This window comes from Ranitomeya imitator, chromosome 1 (assembly GCF_032444005.1).
Source record: "Ranitomeya imitator isolate aRanImi1 chromosome 1, aRanImi1.pri, whole genome shotgun sequence".
Classification (NCBI taxonomy): Eukaryota; Metazoa; Chordata; class Amphibia; order Anura; family Dendrobatidae; genus Ranitomeya; species Ranitomeya imitator.
Window position 1 is genome coordinate 1,109,011,787 of NC_091282.1, and position 26,382 is coordinate 1,109,038,168.

Here is a 26,382-nt window from a genome sequence, read left to right on the forward strand (position 1 = left end):
CCATCCAATGTGTCAATCCCTTCCAACTTGTTTTCCACTCCTAGTTTGTCCTCTTCCCCCAATGTGTCCTCCGCCAATTTTTCTGACGCAATCCTCCAATTTTCTGCCACTTCCACTTCCCCTACTTCACCAACCACTCCCAGCTTACCATCACAGCCTGACACCCCGAGGTCCACATGTCACTCCCTCTCGCAGAACCCAAAAGTAATCACATTTTAATTTTTTAAAAGAATTTAAATTTGTTTTTATTTATGTTAATAAAAACAAATTTAAATTCACAATAACTGTCTCACTGTGTTTTCTTTATCTCTTTATTTAAACATGTGTGTATTGTTGAGTGAAGTATTTATCTCTTTATTTAAACATGTGTGTATTGTTTAGTGTATTGTTGAGTGAAGTATTAACGGGTGTTACAGTTAAGGTGTTAAAGTTACATTCAAGTTGTCAATATTACAGTCAGAAAAAAGTACAGGTACATAACAGCTCAGGTACATTTGACTAAACCATTTCATCTTGCCATGACACACATCCAAAGTAGACAAAGAGACAAAGTAGACAGCCAATTTATCCCTCATTTGGGCAACTTTCACTGTAGACCTCAGATGGTGAGTATGATAATCCGGCAATGTGATATTAGCAGGTTCCTCCTGTTCGAAGTGGGGTTATGCAGAACAACACATGCTTTCACAACCTCATCAATTGTCTCTATTTTAAGATTGATTGGTGTTCCCAAAATGCGTGATTTAGCTGCCAGCAAACCAAAGGCACACTCCACAGTTCTTCATGCCCTTGTCAGTCTGTAGTTGAAAATCCTTTTGGTGTGAATCAAGTCCTGACTTGAGTATGGTTTTATGAGGTTGGCACACATTTAAAACGCCTCCTCCCCAACAACAAATGGCATTGGCGGTCCTTCAGTGTTCGGAAAATTAAAATTATTAGCATACAAATATCCAATGTCAGAGTTTTTGAAAGTCTGTGAGTCATTTAGTTGTCCAAATGAGCCAACGTCAACAAATCGACATTCAGCATCTGCAATCACCATGAGAAGAATGGAAAAGTATTTTTTAGAATTGAAGTACTCGGATCCACTTCCAGCAGGTTTTAGAATCCGAATGTGTTTGCCGTCCACATCCCCACACAGTTTGGAAAATTACAAATTTCCCTGAATTTTTCAGCATTTTTTAGCCAGAGTTCAGTTGTGGGTTGAGGGAGGAATTCTGCACACAGAATGTCACACAATGTGCGGCAGGTGTCTCCAACAATCCCAGAAAGGGTGGACAATCCAATCCGAAATTGAAAATGTAAAGATCTTAAGGTCTCTCTGGTAGACAGGAATCTGTGGAAAAGAAAATGGGAAAAAAAATCAGTACATAGCTTTTATAACAAGAATATTAATGACAGGTGTTTCTTTTTCAAAATTACGTACCTAAGGGTCACCAACAGACATTCCTCAGCAGGAATTGCTCTTCATAGTAGCGTGTCCTGCCTGGTGATGGATCCTCACACACGATGCAGCAATTCATCAAAGCTATGTTCAGACATTCTTGTGTACTCGAAAAAGCTTTGCAGGTTTTCACGAAGCTCGGTGTACAATGTGTGATAGGCTCCATGGCTCTCTTGGCCTTCAACAGTGGGATGTTGCCAATAGCGACGACAATGTCTTTTCCTTTTTTGTCTTCTCCTTTCTTCCTCACAAGCCAAAGCAAAAGCCAATTTCAATGATAAATCGAGATTCAGATTGAAGCTCTCCACGCTAAGATCCAACTTGCAGCAGGATACAGCATCAAAAGAAGAGGATTTCATCTGTGCAGTGTCTATATATATATATATATATATATATATATATATATATATATATATATATAGAAATCCCGTAAGCCATGCCCATTGGGAAAGACCATATGCATGCATATAAACAATGAAAATGTAAAAATGCATACAAACGCATGAACACGCAGCGTTTTTGGCTGTCATGCGTAAGATCAAAAATGCTGCGTAAACATGCATTTGCATGTGTTTTGGCAGGTGTAAACATGCAGATGATACGCTGTGCACAGAAATGCTAATGAGAACCTAGACTAAGTCACATCCCTGCTCCATATATAGTTTGCATAGAGACAATCAAGTGCCACTGCCAACCTCTTTCTTTTTTGATAAACTCAATTGAAACAATAGGCGAAGCAAAAAAGATAGTGCTTGTCTCTAAAAAAAATTATTGGAACGGTGATGGGATGACAGCAGACAGAGTAAAAACAGACAAATCCTAATAGTGCACAATGTTAAGAGGCAGTGAACTTCTATAAATGTTCTAGACACCTCTTTCAAGTCAACTTGTCACTTTGAGAAACGCTATTTAACTGCATATGTAGGTTCAATCTGCAGGTAAATCGTGTTTAAAGCCTGGTTAGTCAGCTTACTGGAAAAATGTTGGCTACAGGGTGAAATTTACATTTTATTCTCCTTGCGGCCACTCGCTTCCAGTCATAGTGGTAGTTTAGAATCTGTTCCAGTTAGCACTCACTACAAAGTGAACATGCTGTAATAACTGCCCAGCACGTTGATTGTGACATCTTCGTAGGAGGTCCAGCCGTCAGCTAGGCTTCTTAGGGCAACCCACATGGCAGTAACACATGGCCACCCATCAGCAACCCTCAACTGTATCACAGGAGGCTGATGGGAATGGATACATGCACTGGCCATCACACTAATTATCGCTGTCAGTGAATAACAAGGCTTTTGACAAATGAGAAGAAGATATCTGGGATTTTGCTAAAAAAAAAAAAATTGTGCCTAAGCACTAACAGGCAGGTAGTTTTTTTCTTCACCGGAACAGAATGGTTACAGATTGTTTCTGCCTGTGACTCAGTGTCTCCTTTCACACCAACAGAGCGGTGGCTTTTTGTCTTTTCTGCTTTGTTGACAGTGAGTGACTGCTGACATCATGCTATTGACAGCTGGTTCCCCCAGTTAGGTAGCGGAGAACCAGCTGTCAATCAGAATGTCAACGGCAATCCTGCTCTATCAAAAAGGCAGAGAGGAAAAGAAGCCACCGTTCTGTTAATGTGATGGAATCTCATGAATCAAAGGCAGGAGCGGTCTGTGACCACTTTTTGCTGCACAGCAGGCTGGTAGGTTGAAACTACCTGCCTCTTAAGGTACCTTCACACTGAGCAACTTTACAACGAGAACGACAACGATCCGTGACGTTGCAGCGTCCTGGATAGTGATCTCGTTGTGTTTGACACGCAGCAGCGATCTGGATCCCGCTGTGACATCGCTGGTCGTAGCTGAAAGTCCAGAACTTTATTTGGTCGTCAGGTCGGCGTGATTCGTCATGTTTGACAGCAAAAGCAACGATGCCTGCAATGTTTCTTCATGGAGCGAACAACCAGCAAGAACGATAATTGAGTTGCCGTTACGTCACTGGATTGCTCCTGCATCGTTCTGGAGTTGCTGTGTTTGACATCTCTACAGCGACCTAACAGCGACGCTCCACCGATCTAGTTTAGGTCGGATCGTTGTCTATATCGCTGGAGCGTCGCTAAATGTGACGGTACCTTAAGTGCTTAAGCACAATGTTTTTTTCTTTTTTTAACCTCCCATATATCCGCTTTAAAACAGCTACAACTGAGGTGAACTCTAATCACTGCTGTTAGAGGCAGATGCCAGCTACAGTATGTACAAAAGCCAACATTTACTCGGTAAAGAGCAGGTTTAGCTCTTGAACCTGTTGCATTCAAGTGCACCCTTAAGCCCCCTTCACATGTCCATACTGTGGCCAGCAGGAAAGGCCATGCCCAGTTTGCTGTGCATGGCCATGTCTGATGTCACGGAGCAGGCAGCCAGCTGGCCATGTACACCTGCTGGGGAGGGGGCCCAGCAGGACATTTGCCACCCGGCCCAGCGCAGCCTTGCTTAATATGATACAGATATGACCAGTTCTATTCTTGTTAGTGCAGATTTCCTCACAGACTGCACTGTTCTCCTGTCCATACAATGGCTGCTGATGGAGGAGCATGAGACAAGATCTGTCCTTCTGTCCCCTCCAATAGAAAGCCTCACACAAGAACGCTGCTTTTCTATTGGAGGAGACTGATAGATATTTCTGATCTCATGCTCCTCCATCAGCAGCAAATTCATTGACACGAGAGCTGTGCAGTCTGTGAGGAAAGCCTCACTAATGAGAACATGAGGAAAACTGGTCATACCTGTATAATAGTAAGTGCCACACAAATCATGTCTACAACACATGTTAAAATAAAGATAATATGGCCGACCCAGTTAACTCTTTGTGCGGCTAGCAATAGCTAGTGTAATACAGCATCTATAGGAGGCCAACTGTGCATAATTTTTAATGAATAAATAATAAATAATAATAAAACCCAATTACAAAAATGATTTTTAGTCCCAACTAGTGTTGAGCGATACCGTCCGATACTTGAAAGTATCGGTATCGGATAGTATCGGCCGATACCCGAAAAATATCGGATATCGCCGATACCGATATCCGATACCAATACAAGTCAATGGGACATCAAGTATCGGAATGTATCCTCATGGATCCCAGGGTCTGAAGGAGAGGAAACTGTCCTTCAGGCCCTGGGATCCATATTAAAGTGTAAAATAAAGAATTAAAATAAAAAATATTGTTATATTCACCTCTCCGGCGGCCCCTGGACATCAGCGGGAGGATCCGGCGTCCGGCACGGCTTCTTTCTTCAAAATGCGCGCCTTCAGGACCTGTGGAATGACGTCCCGGCTTCTGATTGGTCGCGTGCCGCCCATGTGACCGCCACGCGACCAATCAGAAGCCGCGACGTCATTCCTCAGGTCCTAAAAGGCGCTCATTCTAGGACTTTAGCTGAGGAATGACGTCGCGGCTTCTGATTGGTCGCGTGGCGGTCACATGGGCGGCACGCGACCAATCAGAAGCCGGGACGTCATACCACAGGTCCTGAAGGCGCGCATTTTGAAGAAAGAAGCCGTGCCGGACGCCGGATCCTCCCGCTGATGTCCAGGGGCCGCCGGAGAGGTGAATATAACAATATTTTTTATTTTAATTCTTTATTTTACACTTCCGATACCGATACCCGATATCACAAAAATATCGGATCTCGGTATCGGAATTCCGATACCGCAAGTATCGGCCGATACCCGATACTTGCGGTATCGGAATGCTCAACACTAGTCCCAACTGTATGAATTTTTGTAAAAAAAAAAAAAATGTCCCCAAATAATTCAAAGGGTTTCTTTATATCATACTTGTTATGTGTACCCTGGTTTTTCTCCTGGATCCCCTTCCTCTATATAAAAGGATGAAAGTGATGGGACTAAGCTACCGGACAAGCCTGACCCCTGGTAGGCGGTTGTTTTGAGAGTGAATGAAAGGAACAACAGGGGGAGCCATAGGAAATACTGTATGTTTTAACAATTTTTAGACACAGAAGCATTTTCATTACATTAATACAGTTGGAAAAATTGTAAGTCTCGAAGGTTCAGCCATAAAATGGTAAGACATATGAAATTACAACCATGTGAAATGGAAAATTCCCCAATACATAAAGCACACATATTACACCGAGCATGCTGGATGCAAACATTAGAAATAGAAAACCAGCAGTTCGTTCTTTCAAAAAATGATTTGATTCTTCTGTTTCACACATCTCTGTGAACAACCTATCCACACTGTCAGAAGGTGTTAGCAATGCGAACTTCTGGCCATGTTATCTTTTCAGCAAGCTCCCAGAGCATTCTATGTCTGTTCATCCTCTCCTGGTAACTGGCTCATGCATTACAGTCACATTAGGTCTCGGATTTAGGTTGTTCTTGATTTTTTCGCTCTATTGCCTGACTTTCCAAACACGCAGGACCATACATTGTCTTTTTTTACTGTAATTTACAGAATTTGACATTTTGTTTGTGCCTTGAAATCTTTTCTTTTTTATGTGCACTGTATCTCAGTAGCAAAACCCCACCGATGTTCTTCTGACAGCATTGCATTTTCCCTGCTGTTCAACTTCCTAACCTGAGATGCTCCCAATCATAAAAGTTAGAGATAAGCAAATCTTTTAAATTTCATATTCACCAGCTTTCCGGAATTTTTCTAAAAAGTTTGATTTGCAGCAAATTGAAAATACTGCAAAGCCTCTAATTGCAATGAAAAGGTATGCATGACACTCCAAGGTTCCCCCAGGACTGTATCTAATCTTTTGAGCTTTTCAATACAAACACAACCTTGGTGATGTCAAAGTGACCGCAAGATATGGCTATGGGAAATAATGTGTGGTAACCTATGGTAAACAACACTTCCTCAAAACTGGTCTTCATTGCCCTGTGCTGCCCCTTACTATCTGTATAGTTTGTTTATATCCCTATATCTGTGGCTCAGCTGTGTCGTTCTCTCACTATCCAGATTCCTCAAAAATGGCTGTTGCATGCCCTGCCTCAGCTTTTATACAGCATATGAGAGACCTTCCTGATTGGCTGTGCTAATCCATGTGATGTGATAGCTGTAAGGCATTATTCAGAAGCTCACTTGGCCCTCCCAAAGTCAAGGCAGCATTCTTTGATTGATGCAATATTATCCAATGTGTGACCATTTTAGGCAAAACATTCTACAAATTTCTTTTGCATGGAGTCATTTCACCCATTTCTAATCAAAGAAGTACTGTAAAGTATTATCTATGTTTAACTCAAAAGTGCGACCTACAATGTATTCACTCCTGTTTCAGACATTTTTCTTTTTGTTTTTTCCTCTCCTTTTACCTAGAATCATAATAACTTTTGCTTTTTTTCATAAGTTTTTCATCAACATAAGCTATATGAGGACTTGTTTGATTGTAGCAGAAAATGTAGTTTTGAATGACACCATTCATAAACAAATTCTAAGTGGGGTGGAAGGGTGAAAAAGTGGAGTTATGTCAAAATTATTGGGGGTTTATATCTACTATATTTAATGTGCAGCATACACGACCTGTCAAAATGAAATGAATCCCAGTCAAAGGAGCACCAAGATGGCAGCAACAAGTTAAGTCAGTGAATCCCTGGCTGCCATGATAACCCACTGACACTTTGCGATGGCATGGAGGGAAGATCTGGATGCAAATCGTCACTCACCCTGGTTAGGAACACTTACAATGGGTACGGAAAGTATTTAGTCCTCTTTAAATTTTTCACTCTTTGTTTCATTGCAGCCATTTGGGAAAATAAAAAATATATATATTTTTTCACATTAATGTACACTCTGCACCCCATCTTGACTGAAAAAAACAGAAACGTAAAGATTTTTTGCAAATTTAATAAAAAAGAGTAACTGAAATATCACATGGTCATAAGTATTCAGACCCTTTGCTCAGACACTCATATTTAAGTCACATACTGTCCATTTCCTTGTGGTACTCCTTGAGATGATTCTACTTCTCATTGGAGTCCAGCTGTGTTTAATTAAACTGATAGGACTTGATTTGGAAAGGCGCACACCTGTCTATATAAGACCTCACAGCTCACAGTGCATGTCAGACCAAATGAGAATCATGAGGTCAAAGGAACTGGCCAAGAAACTCAGACAGAATTGTGTCAAAGCACAGATCTGGCCAAGGTTACAACATAATTTCTGCAATACTCAAGGTTGCTAAGAGCACAGTGGCCTCCATAATCCTTACAAATGTGGCACCCCTAGGGGTATTTGCCACAAAAATAGTTACTGACAGTAAATACAAATACTAAAATAGCAAGACTGCACTACCACCTCCGGCCAGAAGGGGGAGCTCCAGAGACTCCCCTTGATCCATTCTGGTCTGAGAGAAGAAATGGCAGTTGGGCTAAGGAGCTGAAAGTGAGAGGTCACACAGCTGAATTTCTAACAGCCCTATGACGGTTTCTAGGCCCAAATCACCGGCCTGAGGAGAAGAGGGATAGAGAAAAAGGACATTGTGAGAACCGGGTAGCATTAATCACTACACAGAACAGGCGCAAAGACGGATACCGGATCCATGGCTGTATTCATTATATATAATACAGCAACCGGAAAAACGTGAGGTGATATCAGCTTCACTAGGGCCGGACGCAGCAACAGACACAGAGTTCAGCGGTACTCCCGGAGGGGGTAAACCGATAAAAGGACTCGGGTTGCCCGTCGAACCAGGACCCGGAGGGGACAGATTGGGCCGGCAGCCAGTTCACATACAGCAGCAGGGCCACACAGAAATTGCGTACAATAAGAGGCGAAGACCCCGGCAGGGTCAAAGTAACTCAGAGTTCCCATACAGACTCCGGTGACAGGACTGGTTGTAAATCCTTTTATGTTAAAGTAAACTGGTTAAACATTTCAGTGCCTCAGTCTTTCATTTGGACAATAGCCATCTATCCAGGATCAGGATCATCACCGCTGAGAGAACCTGCTGCTGATCAAGTAAGTGCCTGTTCCCTCACGATACCCCTTACACTGTGCATTGCCTGAGGCCACAGCACCGGGTCAAGCCACCCGTGACATCCCCCTCAAGAGACAGACCCCATTGGTCCGGTGCTGGGTATCCCGGTCTCTTGGGCGTCACAATTGGCGTCACGAACAGGATTCAGTAAGCCCGTATACCGGGTATTGTGTGCCATGATTGGAGTCCAAAATTGTGAAAACTTGGATGAAAAATCTTGAAAATTGACTTTATTAAAGAAAATTCCATTTCCCATTGAAAACTATTGAAAGTGACTTTTCCCCATTGGTTATAATGGAGTAAAGATGGCCGCCATCCCCTGAGGTACTCACTTCATAACCGTTACGCACGAGACTGTTAATTGAGCTACGCCATCACCTGAGCCCCAGTTTAACTGAAAAACTTCAGAATCCGCCATTACAGAGCGCGGTGGGTGGGAGCAGCAGGGGGCGTGTCATTGTGGGCGGCACCAAGCTGAGCGCTCTGACATCAGAGCAAGGGGAAAATCGATCCTGCTGCACAGCGGAACGAATCTACACTATCCCGACGGAAGCGGAGGACCGGAAGGGTCCGGATTAACTAAGGGGGCACAGTATGTCGCAGCACGGAGACGCCGCAGCACCCAGCGACGCTAATGCAGCTGAAAGACAGAGTGTCGATAGAGAGTCCGGTAGCGCAGCGGTGCAAGGAGTGGCGCCCATCATGCCGGTGCTGATGCCATATACCCCGGGTGGCCCATGGCTTCCAATGTATGAAGAATTGAAGAAACAGGGTATAATTGTTGTTGATGTTGACTGGCGGAACTGTGAACCAACTGTATTGATAGGAATGAATGTGTTAGAGAACTGCTTTTCCGAAGTCATTTCTGTCTTACAGCAAATTGCTGAAACTGCCCAATCCTGCCAGCAGAGAGTTCTCAGGAGGGAAATAAAAGTATTGATGTTAAGGCAACAGGTAGAAGTTGCAGGTGGAGAAATCGGCAGTGTGAGGGTAAGTGATCCAACGTCTATTGTAATTCCACCAAAAACAGAAATGCTGGTATGGTGTAGAGCAGCCATTGGTACTAAGGGACGAGATTATCAAGCCTTAATAGAACCAGTGTACACCGACAGCAGGCCCACTATACTCACAGCACGAGGGATAGTCGAGGTACACCGGGGACGAGTGCCGGTACGACTTTTGAACTGTGGAGAGGAAGAGGTCACTTTGCCAAGGTATGCTACAATGGCAAAGCTATATACTGTTGACGACAATGCCATCACAACCATTGAGCCCTTAGAACCAACTAGTCAGGTGGAAGGCAATGGCTCAGATGGAGAAATGGAGGATTGGTGCCAACAGCTACACGTGGGCATAAATTCAACACCTACCCATCAAAAACAAGGGGTGTATAGGCTAGTGATGGAATATGAACAAGTCTTCAGTAAACACCCATTGGACTTCGGACGGATAGAAGGGGTAGAACACACAATCCCCACCGGTGACCATCCCCCAATAAAAGAAAGATATAGACCCATACCGCCCGCTCACTATCAATGTGCAAAAGATATGCTGAGGGAGATGAAACAGGCCGGGGTAATAAGAGACAGCTGTAGCCCCTGGGCGGTCCCTCTAGTGATTGTCAAAAAAAAAGACGGAACCATGAGAATGTGCGTAGACTACCGGCAGATTAATAACATCACCCATAAAGACGCCTACCCCTTGCCTAGGATAGAAGAGTCCTTGACTGCTTTGAAATCTGCTAATTATTTTTCCACCTTAGACTTAACAAGCGGGTATTGGCAAGTCCCTGTGGCTGAGAGAGATAAGGAAAAGACGGCATTCACCACATCAATGGGTCTAAGTGAATTTAATCGTATGCCATTCGGACTCTGCAATGCATCCGGTAGCTTCCAGCGGCTGATGGAGTGCTGCCTCGGACACAAGAACTTCGAGACCGTCCTCCTGTACCTAGATGATGTGATCGTCTACTCAAAGACTTACGAACAACACTTAAAAGACTTGGCAGAAGTGTTCAAAGCCTTATCCAGCTATGGCATGAAAATCAAGCCATCCAAATGTCACCTTCTCAAGCCAAAGGTACAGTACCTGGGACACATCGTGAGTTCGGAGGGAGTAGCACCGGATCCCGAGAAAATAACCGCTATAAGGGATTGGCCGAGACCTACCAGCGCAAAAGAAGTGAGGCAATTCCTGGGATTGGTGGGTTACTATCGCAGATTTATAAAAGGATTTACCAAGTTGGCAGCACCCTTGCAAGACGCCTTGGTAGGGCAGACGAAGAAACCTTCAAACCGAAACCCTCCTTTCCAGTGGAACGACGAAAGGGAAGACTCCTTTGAACAACTAAAGAAGGCACTAACCGGAGAAGAGGTTCTGGCATACCCAGATTACCATCAACCTTTCATCCTCTACACCGATGCCAGTAATGTGGGACTAGGAGCGGTGCTGTCACAAAAGCAAGAAGGTCGGGAGAAAGTCATCGCCTTTGCAAGTAGAAAGCTCCGGCCTACTGAAAGAAATTCAGAAAATTACAGCTCCTTCAAATTGGAACTACTGGCAGTAGTTTGGGCTGTGACTGAACGTTTCAAACATTATCTGGCCGCTGCAGAATTTATTGTCTATACTGACAACAATCCGTTGACCCACCTGGACACAGCCAAATTAGGTGCGTTAGAACAGCGATGGATAGCCCGGTTATCTAATTACAACTTCAAGATCAAGTATCGAGCAGGTCGCAAGAATGGAAATGCTGATGCCCTATCCCGGATGCCACACTTGAGAGATGTAGAAGAAGAAACGGGGGAGCTTGAAGAAATTGAACTACCAGCCTTCCATCATCCCAAGGCAAAACATCATCAGTCAAGTACATATCAGAAACAACAAGAGGTGAATTTTAATCCGTTAGCACACCATAGATGGGCTGACACCCAAGACAGCAATCCGGCTGTGAAGTTGGTGAAGGAACTGTTAACTGACCAAAGTGCATATCCCGATGAGGATGCCCCAGAAGAGACGCATCAACTCTGGAAAGAGAGAGGCAAAATGTTCCTGTATCAAGAGAAGCTCTGTAGAAGGTACACCAATCCGAAAACACATGAATTGGTTTGGCAGATTATCGTGCCTAAACAAGATGTCAAGATGGTCCTCGAAGCTTACCATAATGGTGCTGGTCACTTTGGTTGGAAAAAGTTAGAAGTACTTCTAAGAGAAAGATTTTATTGGGTCGGGATGAGAAAATCAATCGAACAGTGGTGCAGAAATTGTGGCCCGTGCAACCTCAGAAGAAACGATCAAAAGAACCAAAGAGCACCACTGCAGCCCATAATCACCAAACAACCACTTGAACTTGTAGCCATAGACCACGTGAAGTTAATACCAAGCCGGTCCGGCTATGTCTATGCCTTGACCATCGTGGACCATTATTCATGCTTCTTGGTAGTAGTACCCGTAAAAGATCTGACAGCAAAAACAGCAGCCAAAGCGTTCCAAACGTACTTTTGTAGACCCCATGGATATCCGGAACAGGTTCTCACCGACCAAGGTACAGCCTTTGAATCAGAGATCTTCAGAGAATTCTGTAATATGTATGGTTGCAAAAAGATCCGGACGACGGCCTATCATCCACAAACAAACGGCTTATGCGAGAAGATGAACCATATTGTAATAGACCTACTAAAGACTTTACCTGAGACAGAAAGGAATCAATGGCCAGAGAAATTGCCTGACTTGGTGGATCTGTATAATCATGTCCCGGTGAGCTCCACCAACTGCACCCCAGCTTACCTTATGCGTGCAAGACCCGGCCAATTACCAATCGATCTAGAAATGGGAATTCTGAAACCAGACGCAGAAGTTCAAGACTCCAATTGGGATATCATACGGCAAAAGCAGTATCGCCAAGTGCAAGAGAGTGTGGAAAGAAGCCTTCAGCAAACTAGAGAAAGACAAGAGCGAACTTTCAACCAGAATGCTCTAGCGACCCCATTAAGACCGGGTGACCAAGTGCTCAAGAGAAATCGTCGAACCAATAAACTGGACAATCAGTGGGAAGCCGTACCCTACACAGTTTTACCAACAAGAGTGGATAATCCTAAAATGTGTCTCATTAGCAAAAACGGAGGCTTAACATCTGTACTAGTGTCAAGAGACAATCTTAAATTATGTCCGGAAGCATTGAAAGAGCCAGACGTTGTCCAGCCAGAACCAGAAGTTATTCAACCCATACAGGTTCAACCAGTAAAGGAAAAAGAAGAGGAAGTGTATCACACCTGTATAGGAGACTTTCCCAAAACCCTACTAACATACCATGGTGCAGTAGTGGTTCCCATGGTGGCCTTTTACCCAACACCGAACCCAATACCAGAAGTCCCAAGACAGGAAGAGGCTGACCCCGTACTACAGGAGGTTCCAGGCCAGGAAGAACAGATTCCTGGTCAGAGTAATCCCATTCACGGTGGACTTGCCAACTCCATAGTCGTGGAATTATCTTTAGCAGAGCGGGCAGATACTACATCCGCAGTAGACAGTAGTACACCACATGAAGAGACACCGCTATTACGTAGATCACAGCGTAGTACCCAGGGTCAATTACCGGCCAGGTATGCAGATTACCAACTATAAAGCTCATAATGTGAATTGTATATATGTTATGCCGTATATAGTTAAACAGAAAATGTAGTATAGTCATTGTTATCAGTCTGCAACGTTTAAGCCCAGTGCCTACAGAGACTTGTCTGTATGAACTTTTTGCATATTCTTGAACTTGTTATCAGCCCGGAGGCACTAAATCAAAGCTCCGGAAAGACTGCTTTTTGAACTTTGCTTTTTGCTCTTTTTGAACTTTCTTTAGACTTTATATTGATAACTCCGTTGGAAAAATGGAACTAAATTCCTGGACACTAAGTACAGTGCCTTTCCTAATACCTTCAAGGATAGAACTGTATTAATGGACGCTATTTGAAGTGACTTTTTACAGAACTCTATTTTTGTTTCCTTGAGTGGTTTTTGTAACTTTTCATTTTTAAGACTCTGTACCTATTAATTGTTATTTCAAAATGTTATCGTCCCACAGTCCCGGAGTACTGTTCTTAACTAAGGGGGAATGTGGCACCCCTAGGGGTATTTGCCACAAAAATAGTTACTGACAGTAAATACAAATACTAAAATAGCAAGACTGCACTACCACCTCCGGCCAGAAGGGGGAGCTCCAGAGACTCCCCTTGATCCATTCTGGTCTGAGAGAAGAAATGGCAGTTGGGCTAAAGAGCTGAAAGTGAGAGGTCATACAGCTGAATTTCTAACAGCCCTATGACGGTTTCCAGGCCTAAATCACCGGCCTGAGGAGAAGAGGGATAGAGAAAAAGGACATTGTGAGAACCGGGTAGCATTAATCACTACCCAGAACAGGCGCAAAGACGGATACCGGATCCGTGGCTGTATTCATTATATATAATACAGCAACCGGAAAAACGTGAGGTGATATCAGCTTCACTAGGGCCGGACGCAGCAACAGACACAGAGTTCAGCGGTACTCCCGGAGGGGGTAAACCGATAAAAGGACTCGGGTTGCCCGTCGAATCAGGACCCGGAGGGGACAGATTGGGCCGGCAGCCAGTTCACATACAGCAGCAGGGCCACACAGAAATTGCGTACAATAAGAGGCGAAGACCCCGGCAGGGTCAAAGTAACTCAGAGTTCCCATACAGACTCCGGTGACAGGACTGGTTGTAAATCCTTTTATGTTAAAGTAAACTGGTTAAACATTTCAGTGCCTCAGTCTTTCATTTGGACAATAGCCATCTATCCAGGATCAGGATCATCACCGCTGAGAGAACCTGCTGCTGATCAAGTAAGTGCCTGTTCCCTCACGATACCCCTTACACTGTGCATTGCCTGAGGCCACAGCACCGGGTCAAGCCACCCGTGACATCCCCCTCAAGAGACAGACCCCATTGGTCCGGTGCTGGGTATCCCGGTCTCTTGGGCATCACACATGGAAGAACTTTGGGACCATCAGAAGTCTTCCTAGACCTGGGCGTCCAGCTAAACTGAGCAATCATGAAAGAAGAGCCTTGGTGAGAGAGGTAAAGAAGAACCTCAAGATAACTGTGGCTGAGCTCCAGAGATGCAGTAGTGAGATGGGAGACAGTTTCACAAAATCAACTATCACTGCAGCCCTCCACCAGTCGGGCCTTTATGGCAGAGTGGCCCGACGGAAGCCTCTCCTCAGTGCAAAATATATGAAAGCCCGCATAGAGTTTGCTAAAAAACACAAGAAAGACTCCCAGACTATGAGAAATAAGATTCTCTGGTCTGATGAGACAAATATAGACCTTTTTTGGTGATAATTCTAAGCGGTATGTGTGGAGAAAATCAGGCACTGCTCATCACCTGCCCAATACAATCCTAACAGTGAAACATGGTGGTGGCAGCATCATGCTATGGGGGTGTTTTTCAGCTGCAGGGACAGGATGACTGGTTGTCATTGAAGGAAACATGAATGCAGCCAAGTGCAGAGATATCCTGGATGAAAACCTCTTCCAGATTGCTCTGGACCTCAGTCTTGGCCAAAGGTTCACCTTCCAACAAGACAATGACCCTAAGCACACAGCTAAAATAACAAAGGAGTAGTGTCAGAACAACTCTGTGACTCATTCTTGACTGGCCCAGTCAGAGCATTGGCCTAAACCCATCTCTTGAGAAATCTGAAAATGGCTGTCCACCAACGTTCATGGCAGTGGATCCCCAAATCCAGGTGTGAAAAACTTGTTGCATCATTCCCAAGAAGACTCATGGCTGTACTAGCTCAAAAGGATGCGTCTAATACTGAGCAAATGGTCGGAATACTTATGATCATGTGATTTCAGTTTTTCTTTTTTTATACATTTGCAAAAATTACTACATTTCTGTTTTTTTTCAGTCACGATGGGGTGCAGAGTGTACATTGATGAGAAAAAAAAGAACTCTTTTGAATTTACCAAATGGCTGTAATGAAACAAAGAGCTGCTAAAGGCTGTCAGCAGTAATTAGATGGTAAACAGCAGTGGTTTGAGCTAGCTGTGATTTCTGCTGTTAGAGGCAGTTGCTGACTTCCTAACACAGCCGGTACCTGCCTTGTATGGAGCAGGCTCAGCCCTTGAACCAGCACTGTACACCAGCACCTGATGCTTGACATTAAGTATATGTACATCACATGTCAGGAAGGTGTTACAGGTATGTTCCCACCATATCTAATGAAAAGGAAAAACTGTGTGTTAGAAAAAGGCTTCTGTTAAAGTGGGTTGTCTGGGTTTGGCATGAAAGTCTACAGTAACTCGCACTGTCAGGATTCTCAGTTGCCAGTTCCGGGAGATGCTGTCATGTGATTGCAAGTAAACAATATGCATACTCCAGGCCAGATTCCAACTAGATATGCATGGCCTCACTCAATGCAAGTCAATTGAGCGAGCATGCACACATCTAGTCGTAATGTGGCCGGATGTATGCATATTACATATTTGTGGTCACATAACTGCATGCTCCAGACACTGGAGAATCCTGACAACGTCCGCTGTGCTCAATGTGACAAATCACAAATCTTTTGTGCCAAACCTCACTTTCGTGCCAAACCTGGACAACCCTTATAAATATAGCTGCATATAAACACTTCTTCATTTGCCCTCACTCCTGAATGCTCCTTTCCTTCTTTACTTTATATTGACTCTATATGTGATGGGTAAATTGGACTGAGCCCTTTAGATTGAGGCGCTCCTACATATAAACCCTGCTAGAGTACTGTATGATGGGTGCTTTCTTCTCTAACTCCATAACACAGATGCAATATAAATGATATATGGATGCCTGTATCAATTATGAATACTCTTCATATACTCCTATAGGCACTTTGAGACTGCATGCTGCATATTTCATAGCTTATATAACCATATGAAAAGCCTTATATATAATACTGTTTCGACTCAGAAAATAAGGATGCGACAAGGATGCAAAAAAATGTGTGAGATTGGCCTGAGGGCTCTCGCACATGTAAGTGAGAGGTATGCGTAATGCCAAGGATGGGAAGGGATCTTAGTCCATAAATCTTAGCTCAAAAGCCTGTTATAGGCACTGAAGTGGTTAATTATAGTCATTTGTTATAAAATGTATAAACTACTTTTGAAATAGCGTCCACTTTTGACTTGTTCACATGGGGAGAGTCTTGGAAGTAGAGCAGATGACAGGTGCTGTCTAATGTCTCCCCATCAGTGGTGCCGCCGGCGCTGAATGCATCACTACCCGCAGCAGGAAGCAGCTCACACCTCCAGGGATCACATGTAATAAGGCTATTGGTGTCATGTCATTTTCACAGAGAACTATCAGCATCTCAGTTTCTTCTCGTATGTTTAGATACTTTAATATCCTTACTATAGTTTTATCGTTTTTCCTATGCGTCATTAATTGCTAATACATCATTCTTCTTCATCGCAGGTTTGGTACAGTAAAGTGTTAATGATTCTCACATACATTTCTGAGTTGTTCTGTCTGACTTGAATATAACATCCTATTCCTTCCAGTGTGCTGATTACAATTCTTGCCCGAATCCTAATTTTTATCTTTACTCCCGCACGTTGCGCACAGTATATGAATATATCCATCTCTTTCCCCCTAAAGGAAAAACTCTTGCTAAAAATTAAGTTGGGCTAGAGCAAACTACAGCGTTACATTCCCAGCAGGATACCTCTTCAGTTCTCCATGTGGTTGCAAAACAAAAGGTCGGAACTAAAAAGTATCTGTGAAATTATTTAATCTACAGTTGTTCTGTGAGGAAAAAGTGTATTTTTGAGCACAGTATTCCGCTGTGAATCGTGTTCATGTTGAGCACTTTTTCTGCAATGACGGTAGTTTTCAAGTCTCGGATCTGCATCAAACCTACGCTGTAAAAACTCTGACCATCAGTGGAAAAAGGCTGCCCTAATCCTGAGACCACCCCATGAAAATACTGAATCTAGGCGTTGTGACGACATATTTGTCTTTTCAAGAGTATGAGAGTTACGTGAATAGACTAGGCACTTGTATATGTTATTTCTGGTTCATGTGGCAGAATTCCATACCAAATCTGCAAGAAACACCTTCATGTGTGCATGGTCCTAGGTCTACTTCTTACCGAGCAGGTTAAATATAGCTTTTCTTATGAATAATATTTTAGACAATATTAGTATGTATGAGCATTTGGATGTATCCTGGTTTTGGCTAGACTCTGGTTTCGTAGGTCTTATACAGAGGCATATTATAGCTCAATACAAGATTTGAAGCACCAAGTGTTTTTTTTCATTTTAGCGTTGCAATGATGTAAGTACCCTGCCCCTAGTAATACACTTTCCAGCCGCTGTCTTCTGCTCCTCCCGGTTCTGCTCCAATATCTTGTGACCATATTATGACTGAATAAAAGTCAGCGGTAATGGTCACAAGCTCTCAGTGTAAGTCTATGAGAGCCTTCTTCTGGCCTCCACCTTGCTCATAGGCTTACACTGAGTAGTGATTTCCTGCTTTGTCCAGCAAACACTGGAGGGTTCCGGCAGGTCATAACCTGCAGAAGACGACTGGATGCGATGCTGATAACAGATGAAGATGGTGGCTGGTTGGTATAGTACTAGGGGTACAGAACTTACATTAGTGATAGCACTCCGGCAGAGAAGTAAAGAAACAAAAAACACTGGAGTGGTACTTTAAGAATGAAGATCTGTAGACATATATCTTTCTAAACCTCTGATTCTGTATGATATCACATTTATACATATTAGTCCAATTAATTAACAGAACACATTGAGCACAATGATAAACACACAGGGCCTGCCAGATGATATTACCAGACCACAGACAATGTATAGTTCAAAAAAATATATATTTTATTTATACAAAAAGGAATAAAAACATCCATATAATACAATCTCATAAATGTGGAAAAAATTCCTCCGCACCAATGTCTGGTTTAAAGTGCGGTGCATATAAGCTAAACAACAACCCCTCTTGGGTACTGTATGGTAAATATAAATAACTTTATTCCTGGTTGTTGTTACTTGGAGGCAAATCTCTAGGTCCGCCTGAAGCAATATATTCAGTCAATTGGTATATCAATGTATTAGCACAATTTACTTGAGCGCCAGCCCATAAGCTTATATGGACTTAATAATACGTCAAGATTTGCTGCCATAATAAAGCCTCCATGTACCACTAATGACTAAAAATGTAGGCCATGCTAGCATATATTCAGATGACTAAGATGTAAAATAGAAGACCATAATTACCTCTATGCACACACACGAGACCAGCTTATACCCCTACGCGCGTTTCGATATGTTCTTCCTCTGGGGGCGTGTAGTAAGAAAGGGAAGGAGGGCTATTTAAAATACCATCAGCCAATCATCTATTCTCCGGCAATACCACGTGTGAATACAGATGTCAGCGTTACATCCGGAGCGCCGGATCAGTGATGACGCTCCGCTGCGTTGCCTAGTGACCATGACGCTCTCCTATGTCAGCGTTATATCCGGAGCGCCGGATCTGTGATGACGCTCCGCTGCATTGCCTAGTGACCATGACGCTCTCCTATATCAGCGTTACATCCGGAGCGCCGAATCAATGATGACGCACCACTACATTGCCTAGTAGCCATGACGATCCCCTAACATGCCCATTAACCTAATGCGCAACCACTAGCAAACGGCCTATCATAGTTACCCTCGCCGGATCAGTAATGACACACCGCTATGTTGCCTAGTAACCATGGCGCTACCCTAACACGCCCATAAACGTAATGCGCAACCGCATGCAAACAGCCTATCATAGTTATCCATCGCCCAAAGCTCTGTATGAGCACAAGAGCGATAGCTGATTCAGGCCACCAAGCAATCTTAATAATAAAAGGTATTTCATATACTTTGCGCATTGTCAGGAACGCCAAATCAATGATGGTATACTGCTATTTTTCTTAATGGCCAAGATGTTTTCCTGACTCAAAGGGTACAATGATCTTAACGCCGCCCATCTGCTAATGCGCAGCTGCAAGAGAACGGATCAACAGTTGTAAGCTCAATAGCCTATCATCCAAGGCTCTACATAGAGGGCAAACAGAATCGCCATAAGTAAGTTAAATCATCCATTGTCAATACAATGCATCCACAATATGTGTATGCTACGCCATGCAACTACGTTACTATAGGTAAAAAATTCTGTATATTACCATCCACAACTAGGATCCAGCAAACTTGGAAAAATAACATAATTGTCCCAATTCACCGCAAGGGGGATAACCATGATATATTAACCCACAACCCAATTAGACAAGGGTAGTGAAAATAAAATTAAAAAATGAATAAATAAGGAAATGAAAAACTAAAATACATAAAACAAAATACAAGGGCATCATGCGACATAAATATCGCCACCCTCATAGGGATGGACAATCATCTCAATATTCATATAGACAGGCATAAATACATTTAAACAAGTGATTGTGTATAAGTCAGCGTGGGAGTAGTGGCGCATGTATACCCGGAGCCTCAGCTGTAAGGATCCACGCACCTCCGGAGGCGGCGGGACCCACATCCCAGCCCAATAATGGGGTGAGGTAGGGGGCACCAGCCTAAGCCAGAAGTGAGAGAATCCAGCCTTAGAGCCGGTATCATGCGCACATCCCAACGCTATACAAGAACATGTGAGAAAAAGTGTTGATGTGATGACAAAATACATCATACATAATATTTATCCATAGTAATATACTAAACACATTGTATAGCAATGCAAGAAAAAACCTACCCAATTGGGGCAATATATAATAAAGTGCTTATGTGCTAAAGTGATTAAACCAACATTTATATTAAGTTAATAATGATGATCCCCCGCGGTTTTCCATGATATCTGTTCTTAAAAGGAACTCCATTTCCAAGTTCTTCTGAGTCTGTATCCATTTTTCAACCACCCAAGGTTGATACATAGTGTTAGAGCCTTGAACGTAGTAAAAAGCATATATATGGCGTCCATAGGTTTTCAATTACACGTGCACCATCACAAAATCAAGTAGGTCAGAGCCGGAGATTGATCAATGATTGGTGTCAGATAAACTAAAGACATATAAAGAGAAAATAAAACAATTAAAATACATAACCAAAAACCCACTAAATCCCCTAAAAACTGTATCAGATAATTGACAACAAGAATATTGATTATAGAAAAGCCCCAAAACCAAGACTTTCATTTAAACCCTGAGGGGCCATGGTACCTAATCTATAGATCCACCGGCTCTCCACTTGAGCCAGGGTCCTACCAATGTCTCCTCCTCGTATTCCCATAGTTACAGAGTCTATGCCCCTTATTACCAATCCAACCGTACTACATGCATGATATTTCTTAAAATGTCTTGGCAACGTTTTTAAGCTGGTTTCATCCTCCACTGTTCTGGCCTTTTCTATATCTCTGCAGTGTTCTCTAATGCGGATTTTTAATTCTCGGGAAGTAAGACCGATATAAATTTTCCCGCAGGGACAGGTGGCATGATAAATTACTCCCCTAGTTGAGCATGTTATATGTTTTCTGATGTTGTATTTCTTTGTACCATCCGAATTTAAAAAGATCTTAGATTTGATGGTATTAGAACAGGCCTTACATAGACCGCATGGATAAAAACCAGCATTGGTAACTTCAGCTAATTTTTTGTTTGAACTGGTTGGATTATAGAAACTATGAACCAGAGTATCAGACAAATTCTTAGACCTTCTGATATACCAATTGACTGAATATATTGCTTCAGGCGGACCTAGAGATTTGCCTCCAAGTAACAACAACCAGGAATAAAGTTATTTATATTTACCATACAGTACCCAAGAGGGGTTGTTGTTTAGCTTATATGCACCGCACTTTAAACCAGACATTGGTGCGGAGGAATTTTTTCCACATTTATGAGATTGTATTATATGGATGTTTTTATTCCTTTTTGTATAAATAAAATATATATTTTTTTGAACTATACATTGTCTGTGGTCTGGTAATATCATCTGGCAGGCCCTGTGTGTTTATCTGTATGATATCACAGTTCATTTTTCTTTCTCAGATTTGTATTGAAAGCAAAAAAATCAATACGCTTTGTTCCACCAGATTTCTTTTTATGGAAAAGACTCTATAAAACAGTGCCATATGGAGACATCATATGGTCGCACATCGAATGCTTATGCTCAGTGTGGTAGAGTAGTGACTCCATGAGTCTCTGATTCTGATTCATGAGGATATAGCATTACCTGCAGTATAAAATAAATGTATTTGTAGAAAATTTGAGACATCACAAATGGGGTATCTTCAAGTACAGTAGTACATTTTTTACTTTCAAAATGACCTGTAGAGTTCACTGTAAGCAATTTTATTCTTCATAATGTTAAAGCTCAGTTCTCTCTACGATCTAAGTCAATAATAGCATTTTATTTCTTTATGTCTTGGATTACATTGAATTTCATCATTTCCTCGCACGAATATATTTACTTAAATATCCTTCCACATTGACATTGGCGGGAACGGTGCCGCCGAATGTATGACTCAGCCTCCAGATATTTGAGGTGTGACTTTGATGAATACCTCAGAGTCAGAGTTAAACTCCTATCATCATCAAAACCTAAATAAATGAGCAGAGATTTTTTTTCCCCTAATAATGGCACTTAGCAGCATTTCAGATTTCCATTCTTGCTCTGTTTCAAGGTTATTTATGCAAAGATTTAGATTCAAATGTACAGAAGTAATTGACTCCATTTATATTTTCATGAAATGAAATCAAAGGTGAATCGAGCGAGCCTGAAAGGGGTTAGGGAGGGTTTGCTATCTCCCAGATGAACAGGATTCCAATTAATTGTTATTTTCTTTATGTAAAGTGAACTGTGCTGCATTGTGCTGCAAACTAAATAGAGAGCAAACTAAATATATTTCTGTATCTTCTCTTCTTGTGTTCAAATCTAATATATATTTGTTACAGTAGAAAGCTAAATAATATTATTACTATACAAAATCAAAGGGGTTTTTCACTTTAGGAAAAGTGAACCCGGCACACTTTTGGATATCTAGTGTATCAAACAAAGCAGGTACTCAACTGTTGTGAATTCTGTTGTCGAACTCCCTCCTGTGGTCGTGAGTGGTACTTCGGCGAGTTCTGTCTATGGGCTCCCTCTGGTGGCTATGAGTGAAGCTGCTGCTTCTGAGGTTCCTTACACAGGTGACGTGGGTTGTCCTTTGGTTGGCTGCTCTATTTAACTCCTCTCAGATCGTTACTCCATGCCAGCTGTCAATGTTTTTGCATTTGTTCAGTTCGCTCCTGGATCTCTCTGGTGACCTGCCTTCTCCTGCAGAAGCTAAGTTCCTGATAGTAATTATTTGTTCACTGTTTTCTTGTCCAGCTGGTTTTCATGATTTTGTCTTGCTAGCTGGAAGCTCTGGGATGCAGAGTGGTCCCTCCGCACCGTGAGTCGGTGCGGAGGTCTTTTTTGCACACTCTGCGTGGTCTTTTGTAGGTTTTTGTGCTGATCGCAAAGTTACCTTTCCTATCCTCTGTCTATTTAGTAAGTCTGGCCTCCCTTTGCTGAAACCTGTTTCATCTCTGCGTTTGTGACTTTCATCTTTACTCACAGTCAATATATGTGGGGGGCTTCCTTTACCTTTGGGGAATTTCTCTGAGGCAAGGTAGGCTTTATTTTCTATCTATAGGGCTAGATAGTTCTTAGGCTGTGACGAGGCGCCTAGGTCTGGTCAGGAACGCTCCACGGCTATTTCTAGTGTGTGTGATAGGATTAGGGCTTGCGGTCAGAAGAGCTCCCACATTCCAGAGCTCGTCCTGTATGAGGTTTAACTATCAGGTCATTCCGGGTGCTCCTAACCACCAGGTCATAACAGTACAGCTTTAAGTAAATAGGGCAGCACACTGCAGCGCCAAAACATGCAAACTTGAAAACACAAAATTTGAACTGCATTACTGCACTGAAAATATGAAAAATGAGAGCTTTTAGCGCATAAAAATGGCCAATTTTATGTGTACCTCGTAGCCACGTATAAGAGAGATGCCTTATCGTGGCTACGAGGTACACATAAAATTGGCCATTTTTATGCGCTAAAAGCTCTCATTTTTCATATTTTCAGTGCAGTAATGCAGTTCAAATTTTGTGTTTTCAAGTTTGCATGTTTTGGCGCTGCAGTGTGCTGCCCTATTTACTTAAATATATACGAGTTGGCGACTCTGGGTTCAGCACCTGTTCACACTGTGTCTATGTTTGGATGTGCAGATCAGGTTTTTTGAAATGTATTCTCTAGCCTTCTGATCGTGCACTCCCCGCCTCCTAGCTTCAGGTGTTTTAATTATAATAGGTCCAATACCCCTCCACAGTGAGAGAGAATTTGAGTCCAAGGAGAGGTTTCACATGTACCCATTCAGATGGAGACGTTTATTCTCAGAGAGGTAGGTCAAGCATAGGGCCTCGTATAAGAGAGATGCCTTATCGTGGCTACGAGGTACACATAAAATTGGCCATTTTTATGCGCTAAAAGCTCTCATTTTTCATATTTTCAGTGCAGTAATGCAGTTCAAATTTTGTGTTTTCAAGTTTGCATATTTTGGCGCTGCAGTGTGCTGCCCTATTTACTTAAATATATACGAGTTGGCGACTCTGGGTTCAGCACCTGTTCACACTGTGTCTATGTTTGGATGTGCAGATCAGGTTTTTTGAAATGTATTCTCTAGCCTTCTGATCGTGCACTCCCCGCCTCCTAGCTTCAGGTGTTTTAATTATAATAGGTCCAATACCCCTCCACAGTGAGAGAGAATTTGAGTCCAAGGAGAGGTTTCACATGTACCCATTCAGATGGAGACGTTTATTCTCAGAGAGGTAGGTCAAGCGTAGGGCCTCGTATAAGAGAGATGCCTTATCGTGGCTACGAGGTACACATAAAATTGGCCATTTTTATGCGCTAAAAGCTCTCATTTTTCATATTTTCAGTGCAGTAATGCAGTTCAAATTTTGTGTTTTCAAGTTTGCATGTTTTGGCGCTGCAGTGTGCTGCCCTATTTACTTAAATATATACGAGTTGGCGACTCTGGGTTCAGCACCTGTTCACACTGTGTCTATGTTTGGATGTGCAGATCAGGTTTTTTGAAATGTATTCTCTAGCCTTCTGATCGTGCACTCCCCGCCTCCTAGCTTCAGGTGTTTTAATTATAATAGGTCCAATACCCCTCCACAGTGAGAGAGAATTTGAGTCCAAGGAGAGGTTTCACATGTACCCATTCAGATGGAGACGTTTATTCTCAGAGAGGTAGGTCAAGCGTAGGGCCTCGTATAAGAGAGATGCCTTATCGTGGCTATGAGGTACACATAAAATTGGCCATTTTTATGCGCTAAAAGCTCTCATTTTTCATATTTTCAGTGCAGTAATGCAGTTCAAATTTTGTGTTTTCAAGTTTGCATGTTTTGGCGCTGCAGTGTGCTGCCCTATTTACTTAAATATATACGAGTTGGCGACTCTGGGTTCAGCACCTGTTCACACTGTGTCTATGTTTGGATGTGCAGATCAGGTTTTTTGAAATGTATTCTCTAGCCTTCTGATCGTGCACTCCCCGCCTCCTAGCTTCAGGTGTTTTAATTATAATAGGTCCAATACCCCTCCACAGTGAGAGAGAATTTGAGTCCAAGGAGAGGTTTCACATGTACCCATTCAGATGGAGACGTTTATTCTCAGAGAGGTAGGTCAAGCGTAGGGCCTCGTATAAGAGAGATGCCTTATCGTGGCTACGAGGTACACATAAAATTGGCCATTTTTATGCGCTAAAAGCTCTCATTTTTCATATTTTCAGTGCAGTAATGCAGTTCAAATTTTGTGTTTTCAAGTTTGCATGTTTTGGCGCTGCAGTGTGCTGCCCTATTTACTTAAATATATACGAGTTGGCGACTCTGGGTTCAGCACCTGTTCACACTGTGTCTATGTTTGGATGTGCAGATCAGGTTTTTTGAAATGTATTCTCTAGCCTTCTGATCGTGCACTCCCCGCCTCCTAGCTTCAGGTGTTTTAATTATAATAGGTCCAATACCCCTCCACAGTGAGAGAGAATTTGAGTCCAAGGAGAGGTTTCACATGTACCCATTCAGATGGAGACGTTTATTCTCAGAGAGGTAGGTCAAGCGTAGGGCCTCGTATAAGAGAGATGCCTTATCGTGGCTATGAGGTACACATAAAATTGGCCATTTTTATGCGCTAAAAGCTCTCATTTTTCATATTTTCAGTGCAGTAATGCAGTTCAAATTTTGTGTTTTCAAGTTTGCATGTTTTGGCGCTGCAGTGTGCTGCCCTATTTACTTAAATATATACGAGTTGGCGACTCTGGGTTCAGCACCTGTTCACACTGTGTCTATGTTTGGATGTGCAGATCAGGTTTTTTGAAATGTATTCTCTAGCCTTCTGATCGTGCACTCCCCGCCTCCTAGCTTCAGGTGTTTTAATTATAATAGGTCCAATACCCCTCCACAGTGAGAGAGAATTTGAGTCCAAGGAGAGGTTTCACATGTACCCATTCAGATGGAGACGTTTATTCTCAGAGAGGTAGGTCAAGCGTAGGGCCTCGTATAAGAGAGATGCCTTATCGTGGCTACGAGGTACACATAAAATTGGCCATTTTTATGCGCTAAAAGCTCTCATTTTTCATATTTTCAGTGCAGTAATGCAGTTCAAATTTTGTGTTTTCAAGTTTGCATGTTTTGGCGCTGCAGTGTGCTGCCCTATTTACTTAAATATATACGAGTTGGCGACTCTGGGTTCAGCACCTGTTCACACTGTGTCTATGTTTGGATGTGCAGATCAGGTTTTTTGAAATGTATTCTCTAGCCTTCTGATCGTGCACTCCCCGCCTCCTAGCTTCAGGTGTTTTAATTATAATAGGTCCAATACCCCTCCACAGTGA